We start from the raw sequence: 9,832 nt of genomic DNA on the forward strand, positions 1-9,832 counted from the left end.
AAACCAAGAGTCGGATGCTCAACTGACTGAGCCATCCGAGCGTCCCTGGATTTCCTTCTAAGTCAACATGACTGTGTATAAACTTTGTTCAAACTCAAAGCCTGATTTCTGACTGCCATGCACACACGCACACATTGTATGTTTGCTTTGTGAATGAGTAGCCTAAAAGAAAACCGTCTTGTCCTTGACCTATGGGTCACATTCCAATTCCCTGCATCCCTTTACAATAAAACCCCGCAGTTCCTGCCTATATGCTAATCTGTTATCTCTTGAACTTTTACAAGATGTAAAAAGTAGGTAACTCTGTAAGAACCATACCTTCTCCAGAGCACTTTCTTCCCCATGAAGTGCATGTTTCTGGGGCAGCTGTCCAAACTTGGGTTACAATAAAACTTTGCTTTCTCGCTTCTAAAGATTCTAAAAGATGTGTTCATTTTGTGTCAACAGCCCAATTTGGCCATCCACCTCCTTTTGGTCACACATGTCCTGACTCCTCCTTCCCCTGTAAATTTCCCTGAGGCTAGAAACATACCCTCCCCCCTTGTCCTTTATCCTGTAGGGTCAACATGACTGTGGACAATGGACTTTCTGTTTGACCTCCCAATAGATTTTTGCATTGCAGAAAGTCTGATATTTAGGGATTTCTACTTGCAGTGAGCTCTAATGCCACACCCAGAAGATCTGGGCCCTTTTCAGAACTTGACCACAAATGTAGGAGCAGCCTCACTCGGGAAGACTGATTCCTGGATGCCAAGAAGACGCTCAGTCTCTCTGCTCTGCACATAGCCACCTGCAGTTCTCCACCACTTGGAAGAACACCCAGACACTAAGGGTCCTGATTATGGGGGCAGGCCAAGTGAGGACTGGGAGGGAGAACTCTCCAGCTCTGGCCCCTCCACACCCCCACCCCCAGCTCTTCGGCCAGTGACTTCTCTAAGCAGAGGCACTGCCTGCCTGATCCCTCATTTCACCTCTGCTCTGAGGTCTCTCTCTCTCTAGGGCATGAGACATGATTGTGAGACAAGGATAAACTACACACAGCAGGCGTCAGCGTGGTCCCTGCCACGCTGCATCACTGGGACAAAGAATCAGGTTGCTCCCTTGACATCATGTGGGTACCCCCCAAACAGAACCGAAGAGCAGGAAAAACAAAACAAAACAAAACAACCAAAAAAAGGTTCACAGATGAAAAGTAGTCAATCTAAAGTGTTGTTTAAATGTAATCTTTTCTTTATGGACTTGGCCCCCAAATGGGGGAGCATCCGTATCCCTCTCCCCAAGGCTCTCACTCACGCCAGGAGGAACGTGGGCAGAACAAAAGCTCGGAAGAGCTACCAGTTACTGGCATTTCCCAAAGGCCAGATGCTGCTCACCATCACCACATTGCATCATTACCTCCACACCTGCCTGAGGAAGTGGGTACAGCTATTGTCTCAGTGAGACTCCGGGAGGCTCAGTAACTTGTCATACCGATCATAAGAATGGGGATCTCAGCTCAGACTGGGCAACGCCAGTCTTGGGTCTTACCTAAAACTTGTGACATGAAGCGGGATTAGAGGAACCTAAAAGCATGGCCAAGCCTCTTGGGAGAATGACCAAACGGGGGCCTCTCCAGCCATGGACAAAGCCACCTGTGATCACACTGTGGTCTCTCTCCTGCCCCCAGACCCCATGCTCATGCACAAAGCCACATTCCATGCTGCCTCAGACACACAGAACGCAGGTCCTCCCAGGCACACTTGCGGGAGTCCCCAAATTGTGCGGGAGGCCTGGCTGCTGTTTGCAGAACCCATAGGGTCCCTGCTGACTGTTCCCTCTCCTGCTTCCTGAATGTAAAAGCCCAGTGGTTAGAGACAAGTGGGTTCTGCTTTTACACATCTGCTGTAGACATTTCAAAGGAAGCCACAGCAGTCGATGGCAACTAGGAGTTTCCCTCACTGTCTCTTATCATTTGAGAATGAGCATAACACAGCTGTTATACTGATGGGTGCCTTTGAATCCCAGGTTTGATGTTGTGACTTTTGTTAAAGCATGGGGGAGAAATGGCAGAGCAGGAAAGGCTTGGGGGACCATTGCAGACACGGCCCGGGCTCCCCTGAGACCCCATCCCCCAGAAGCAGTGCTAGCACTCAGCAGGCTGTGTATGCTGTGATCAGGACTGGAGGAGAAGAGGAGAGGGAGGCAGGGAGGATCAACAATGGCCAGGAGCAGAGCAGAGAGCATCATACTATATTCAGGGGCTTACTTGAGCATCACTGAGCTGGGACCTTAATTGTGGTCAGTGACCCTCAGTCACAGATGTCTGTGCACAAGCAGTCGGGAGTTAAAAGGTGATGGAAAACTTCTCTGGGAAAGTGATGGGAGCTTATTTTCTTCAATGGGAAGCTCCCCAAACATAAAGGAAACTTGATCAAAATCCCAAGTAATACAGTTGGCCTACAGAAGGCAAACACGCCTGGTGCAGACCACAGCATCCCCACACAGTATCTGTTACCTGTGAAGGCCACTAGAGAAAAGATGCCCACATGTCACAGGGAGAATGGGGTGTCACCAGGAGCCCTTCGAGAGGTGTGGTTGGAGATGGTGCAAATTTACTGGCTGGGAACCGAATATATGAATCCAAATACTGTGATTTTTATAATCGACTTCAGTGGTTAAAACTTGAAATTAAGGTTTCAAAGTATATATATATACATATATATACATATATATGTATATATATGTATATATATATGTACATACACACACATATATACGTATATATATGTGTGTATATATACATATATATATAATCTATCACAAGCTATCGCCACAATAGGGAAGGATGAGAAAAATTATGAATGGGAATCCAGTTTATAGAAGAGTCAAATGATGGTGGGTCTTGAGGAAGACAGCTGTGTGATTAGCGATATTCAAGAAGGTAAATGAAATTGAAGTGTGTCTGACTTCCAGTAACATAGATGAATTTCATACCTTTGCCTCCATGTGAGCACCCAGATGTACTGAGCATTTTCAAGTGCTACTATCTTTAATCAACAAATGACATGACTCATATGACCATATTGTTTTCCTTCCGAAGGCACATAGAAGAACCTGGTTCCTTGCCAATCGTTCGTTGTCACCAGATGTTTCATTTTAAGATATGCAGTGTATCTTAAAACACATCATGCTGTTTGGTCTGGTCATGGGACCAAGGCTCAAGGCCTTAAATTTTGTTTGCGCTTGACCAAACTGAACAGAATTTACACATTCTATTAGGAGGGGATTCAGTAGAGTGCTTTGCATACAATAGGTGCTCAATAAGCGGCTGCGTTTTCTGCTCTGTTTGTCATGGTGACCACACCATCAAATTACAAGTGGCAATTTTCATATGACATTTAAAAAGAGTCCTGTGTGACTCAGGCTAACCACATTTTGAGAGCCTGACCCGATTTAGCTCACAATTAGCTTCATGTCTGCTCTTAGTAGCCTGGCTTCCAGCTGTCAGTCAAACAGATTTATTGAGCACCCTCTGGGTACCTGGCACAGAGCCAGGCCCTGAGATGCAAAGACGGATACAACGATGCTCCCAGTCTCCAAGTGTTCCCAACGCTACTTGGTGGACAAGTGAGCCCAGGACAGCGAGACAGGTGTAAGAGCCAGAGCAAGGTGCTGACAGGCTTGGAGCTAGGTGCCCAAAGGTGCCCCAGGAAGTCGAACGAGGCTGGAGTGTGGAGGTGAATGAAACCTGCACCCGGTTCCGACAGACAAGTAAATGGGAGTTGGCAGGCCTGGTGGGGACCCTGCAGGCAGAGAACAGCGCTTCCCGGTGGGCAGAGTGCCCGACACCGCAGTCTGGGCAGGGGGCAGCAGGACACCTGTCTGACATCATGAGCACAACCACCTCTTATCACCACAAATTGGGGATAACAGAGAAACACCCCACTTTGGAGGTAGGACGGTATTTGTATATTTGTGGACCTCCTATAGAATAGTGAATCTTCAACATTTGGGGGTGGGGGGACATGGAACCCTTCAAGAATGTGATTTAAACTGAAACAAAACAGACCCCCATAAATTCATCCTGGAGCCCCTGTTGAAGAAACCCTCCTGGAGACTAACGTGCATCCAAGCCAGCTGCAGCCACCGGGACCTACAGGCACAGGTACAGCTGGGCTCCGTCTCCCCGCCTCTCTGCCCCTTCGGGATCACCCCCCTTCTCTGACCCAGCACCCCGGAGCCACCCACCGCTGAGAGAGGCCAGCCCAGCACAGCCTGCTCACCCAGGACCGGGGAGCTCAGCTGGGGGAGGTCCTGCTTCCTCTTCCTGCAGCTCACACATGTGTGGGCGGCTCGGGCTGTGCTGGCCCGTGTTTCCCCTGGGCCCACAGTCAACCCTTCAGCTAACAGTGTCTGAACAGAACATTCCATCCACGGCTGTCATGCAAGTGGGAGGCTCTTAGATGATGATCTATGAAGAGATCGACACAGTAAACAAACATAACAGAGAAGGCACGAGTTCACATGGAACACTTAAGGTCTGGAGCCTCTACCCTGGCCGTTCACCCCTTCCTCCTGTTCCCCACCCCCGAGCCTCAGTCTCCCATCTGGAAATAGGGCTGCCGGATCCCCAGGGTAGACAAGAAGTCAAATCGAGGGAGGTAATGTGGGTGAAAAGTACTCCGAACTCTAAGCCTTCCGAAAAGCCATGCGTTACTATTAGAGAAATCATTGGAGAACTAATGATAACATCCCAGGAAAAGCAACCAGCTTTCTACTATAACACCAAAACAAAATTTTAAATTAAAAGAGAGAGAGAGAGAGAGAGACCCAAGGGGGAGAGAATGGTGTCTGTCATTTGTTATAAGGTATCATAAATACCATTTATTTATTTATTCATTCATTCATTCATTCATTCATTCATTTGTTAGACGAGTTCAGAATGGACAAGGAAGGAAAAGGGCCCTGAGTATAATTCCGGGTTGGATCAGGAACTCCCAGAGCTCTGGCTGGCACTCTTCCCTCTTGACGCCACTGTGTCTGCCCCAGAGTCGGGCCAAGGGTGGTTCCGGTTCCCTGTGGCTCCACCAGCCACTGCTTTTCCCCATCACTCCACGACTCTGCCCCCTGGCTTCCAACTGATTATGGGGGATGAGCCAGTAAAGGACAAGATAAATCCAGAGGACCTCAGTCGAAAGCAAATTAAGCAACACACATACAAGTTCAAATGCGGTTCAACCCAAGTTCGAATGCTTCATTCATATACTGTTCCTTGTGTATTTTCTCCACGCACACTGCTGGGGGGAGTAGAAACAAATCTGCACTGCAGCAGCGAATACACACTAGCAAGTAGGTGACTAGATGACAGAGGTTTGCAGGGAGACAGCCAATCCAGACTGCAAGCAGTCCCTGGGTGAACGCGGAGGGCGTGTCCAGCAAACAGCAGGAGAGGGCCAGGGTGGTCCACACAGAGCCCTGAGAAGCTCAGAAGGCCGTGAGAGCCCTACAGGATTTTCAGCCTGAGATGGTTTAAACTTACGCATTTTTAAACACCCTCCCTGCAGACAGTGATGCAGAGGATGGAGGGTGACAGAAAATTGAAGGTGTTAAGATCTTTGGAAAGAAACTGTCAGAAACTATTGACATAATGTAGGCAACATGCCACAAGAGCTTGGAACTCAGCAATAGCAACTAAGGTAACAAGGAAAGGGGTAAATGAGAATTCAGACATTTGGAGAAGGAAAAGTCCTGACCTCAGCCCTCAACTCTGCCACTTGGTAGGTATGTGACCTGCAGGTTACGTAACATCCCTGAGCCTCCGTTTTATTATCTGTAAAATGGGCTTAACTGTACAGGAGTGTAATGAGAATTAAAGAGAATGAGTGTAAAGAGATGAACCTGACACACGGCAGGCACTCAAGAACGTCAGCCCCATGGAAGGAAATGGTAACTCATGACAAGGTTGGGGTCAACAGGACCCAAACAGGAAAGAATGTGCAGAGATGAGCCACAATGAAACCTCAGTGTTGGGCAGTGAGGCTTGCCCATGGACTCCAGCAGGAACCTACATTAAAACATTTGCCAGCAGGTGCCTGGGTAGCTCAGTCGGTTAAAGGTCCGGCCCTTGGTTTGTGCTCAGGTCATGATCTCACGGTTCGTGAGTTCGAGCCCTGCGTCAGGCTGTGCACTGACAGTGTAGAGCCTGCTCGGGATTCTCTCTCTCTCCGTCTCTCTCTGTCCCTCCACTAGCGCTCTCTGCCTCTCTCAAAACAAATAAATAAACTAAAAAAAAAAAATTGCCAGGAGAAAGAGCTGTGTGCCCCGTGACTCCCCACAGAGTGACTCCAAATGCAGGTGACACAGGTCATGTGACCCAGAGGACCTGCTTCTCACTGCCAAACCCCACCCCCTATGAAGGCTCAGGCTTGCTACTGCTCAAGTCAATGTACCAGCACTGTTTCCCTTTTGCAAAGAGAACCGGTAACTCAGAGAACCCCTGATACTTCACCGTCCTCCCTTCCTTTCTGCCAAACCCACAGACAAATGGGAGGGGATCCTACTGAGGAAGTAGGACTGGAGTTAAGTGTTTCCTGGCTTCTTCCCAGGAAATGGCAGGTGTGAGCATGCTGACCAGACTCCCAGGACACCCTGGCGTTCTTCCCTTCCCAGTCAAGTGGATTCAGGCCAGGCTCTGTGGGGCGCTCAGCACATGTGCTCCTTACCCGCAGCAGGGGCCCCTGGGAGCAGAGTGTAGCCAGCTAGCACTTTCTCTGTGGGAAGCCACCATCTGGCTCTCCACTGGAAATTCACCACTGTGTGGAAAGGCAAAGGGCAAACTTATTTCCGTTCACCAGGTAGTATTTGCTACATCACTTGTTTCCTATTTCAGTGCGTTTTAAAAATTTCCCCTAGGGTGTGAGCACAGAGGCGCTGTGTTGTGAAACATGGTTAACTAGAGGTGCTTTTTTCATGACATCACTCAGATCGGCTCTGTGCGTGTAGGGGAGCCAAAGCCCCAGCCACGGCCTGTTTTCTGGGATCTCAAAGAAATGCACAAAAGTGGGGGGGTGCATTTAGGGGAAGTAGCAGAGAAAAGAGAAGGACAAGGAAAATAGTGTCTCCACTGAAATTAAATGTGGAATAGCACTTGGCAGAGATGACCTCTAGAAAAAGAAACTTTACCCACTTCCTTTTACTGGTCACATTAGCTATGTGTCCGTTGTTTTTTAAAGCTCAAATGATTAATTATCTGACAGGTTTAGATCTGTTACTCTCAGTATGGCTTATAACATCATATTAAAAATATTCAATTATTTTGCCCAAATTGCCAGAGACTCTGTATCATCTAGATGTCTTCACGTGCTCTAAATCTGCAGGTGACTACGATGAAGAGGGTCAGAGGTCAGAGAATTATGCTTAAATAAATAAAAAAAAATTTTTAAGTTTATTTATTTATTTTGAGAGAGAGAGTGTGTGAACGAGGGAGGGTCAGAGAGAGAGGGAGAGAGAGAATCCCGAGTAGGCTCCCCACTGTCACCCAATGCGTGGCTCCAACTCACAGACCTCGAGATCATACCCTAAGCTGAAATCAAGAGTTAGACGCTCAACCGACTGAGCCACCCAGGTGCCCCAATAAATTTAAATAATGCACAAATAAATGCTTAGAAGTAGTTGACAATTAATAGAATTTTGGCTCACTGGCCTTTTAAATTGGCAGTAACACTGGGCCTGCTTGCCTACGTTGTACCAGTGGGCTGGCTGCCTCTTGGGGCATAAAATGGCTTCTGCCATTTCCCACAGTCGCCACTGCTCCAGATCACGCACTTCACCCCTTCACTCTCCCTGCCTGGCCTCCCAGGCATTTGAAAGCACAGTCTCTAGGTTAGACAGTGTATGGGTGTCTGTGACTCTGATCGGTGTAACCAGACAGACAAAACTGTGCTCCACACGAGTGAGTTATTATTTCTCAAATATATAGAAATAATCAAGCATTTTTCCAGGTCAACTCAGAGGAAGCCAAAAGACATTTATAAACAGAGCAAGGGGTTCTAGTTCCCAGCTCCTGTGGGTTGAGTCCCCGTTTTCTTATCCTGACCCCCTCCCTAACATTTTGTTGGCCATCACCAAGGGTTGAAAACCCCCTGCTTCATACCCCGCCCCCCCCGCCGCCGGCTTTACTGGGGCTGTATCATTTCTGGACACCAGCTCATGTTGAAAGTGGGCGGGGGCAGTGGGAGGTGTGAGGTGGGTGGGAAGGTCAGAGAGCAGAGTGATTCTAACGAGTGGGACCTTTTCATCAGAGACAGCTCAATCCAAGGCTCATGTCACATCACTGATTTCCAGAAAATACCAAGCAATGACATTTTTCATGTTTGCTTTGCTTTAAATAACAGAGATGTGTCCTTGAGCCTTTAATTCACGTTTGAATTAAACAGAAGTTTCCAGGGGCGCCTGGGTGGCGCAGTCGGTTAAGCGTCCGACTTCAGCCAGGTCACGATCTCGTGGTCCGTGAGTTTGAGCCCCGCGTCAGGCTCTGGGCTGATGGCTCAGAGCCTGGAGCCTGTTTCCGATTCTGTGTCTCCCTCTCTCTCTGCCCCTCCCCCGTTCATGCTCTGTCTCTCTCTGTCCCAAAAATAAATAAACGTTAAAAAAAAAAAAATTTTAAACAGAAGTTTGCATGCATAAAATACTTACCTTCCAGAGTTAGTACTCCGTCTGTCTTTAGAATGGAAGGTGGATGTGAGCAGGAGTCAAAGCAACCAGACAAGAAGGCTAAGCGGCTAGCCATCTGGGTGGCATAATTTCAGAGCTGCTGAGAAGGGTCACCTACCTTTTCTTCCCTCCTTACACACACATGTGTACAGACACATACACACACACTTGCACGCATGCCTGCCGAGGTCACCCATCTCTGCCAGAAACAGGGCAGGTGATCAGGAAGGGAACAAGCCGTGCAAGCAACAGGAACTGAGCATCGCAAGGAGCCAAGTCATGAATTACGACCACTTGAGCCTCACAGATAAGGTTTTTTCCTTTCACTGCTGCCAGCTCACTGTGTGCAAGGAGATCGTTCATTTGGAGTCACTGGTTTACATTTTGCATCAGGATAAACCTGACCCTTTCAACCTTTAGGGAAAACTTTTCCTAAGTCAATGAGTAAGTCCAAGCGTTCCGCCCGTGTGCCCCAAATGAGTTACAGTGATGCCCCCACACTGCTCCCCTCTGCTCTGGGAGAGGGCCACACGAGGTCTGTGTAGGCCAGTCAGCCTTCCCTGCCTCTGCTCACCTGCTGGTGGGACGTAAAATTAGCATGTGGCATGAAAAAGTTTGGGAATCATTGCCTGAGGTTTAAATTTTCACAAAAATCCTTAACATTTAGCTAGCTATCCACTGAAACAGGACCAAACAATGGTTGGACTTGATTTACTGTGCTTTGTTGTAATTCCATATTTTAAAGTTCAGGTTTTAGAGGTGCTTGGGTGGCTCAGTCAGTTGAGTGACCGACTCTTGATTTTGGCTCAGGTCATGATTTCACAGTTTGTGGGTTCGAGCCCTGCCCTGAGCTCCGCGCTGAACGTGGAGCCTGCTTGGGATTCTCTCTCTCTCTCTCTCTCTCTCTGCCCCTCTCCCCCGCTCAAGTTCTCTCTCTCTCTAAAATAAAAAATAATAAATAATAAAGTTCAGGTTTTAGAAAAACAATCTGCAATTTGCCTCTTCACTGTTTTCTCTGCTAATTTCCACTCCAGTGAAGCCAAACTCAAGCTGACTTGTTTTGGGAGGAGGCTCCTCACATCCTCCCTGCCAATCAATCCATCACGCTTCCCTCTCATTGATTTCTACCTTCCCCCACAAA

The 9,832-nt window shown here is 48.1% G+C and overlaps 1 long non-coding RNA gene across 1 annotated transcript in view; it reads right to left on the reverse strand.

Moving 5' to 3' along the window:
* Positions 1–9,457, reverse strand: part of LOC121013238 (uncharacterized) — an 18,784-nt gene extending 9,327 nt beyond the window's left edge. The window contains exon 1 of the long non-coding RNA XR_005782593.1: positions 8,674–9,457. This is a non-coding gene — a long non-coding RNA (uncharacterized LOC121013238). The remainder of the gene's footprint in view (positions 1–8,673) is intronic.
* Positions 9,458–9,832: the final 375 nt, after the last annotated feature.

Source organism: Herpailurus yagouaroundi, unplaced genomic scaffold (assembly GCF_014898765.1).
Source record: "Herpailurus yagouaroundi ecotype Mexico unplaced genomic scaffold, PumYag 198, whole genome shotgun sequence".
Lineage (NCBI taxonomy): Eukaryota > Metazoa > Chordata > Mammalia > Carnivora > Felidae > Herpailurus > Herpailurus yagouaroundi.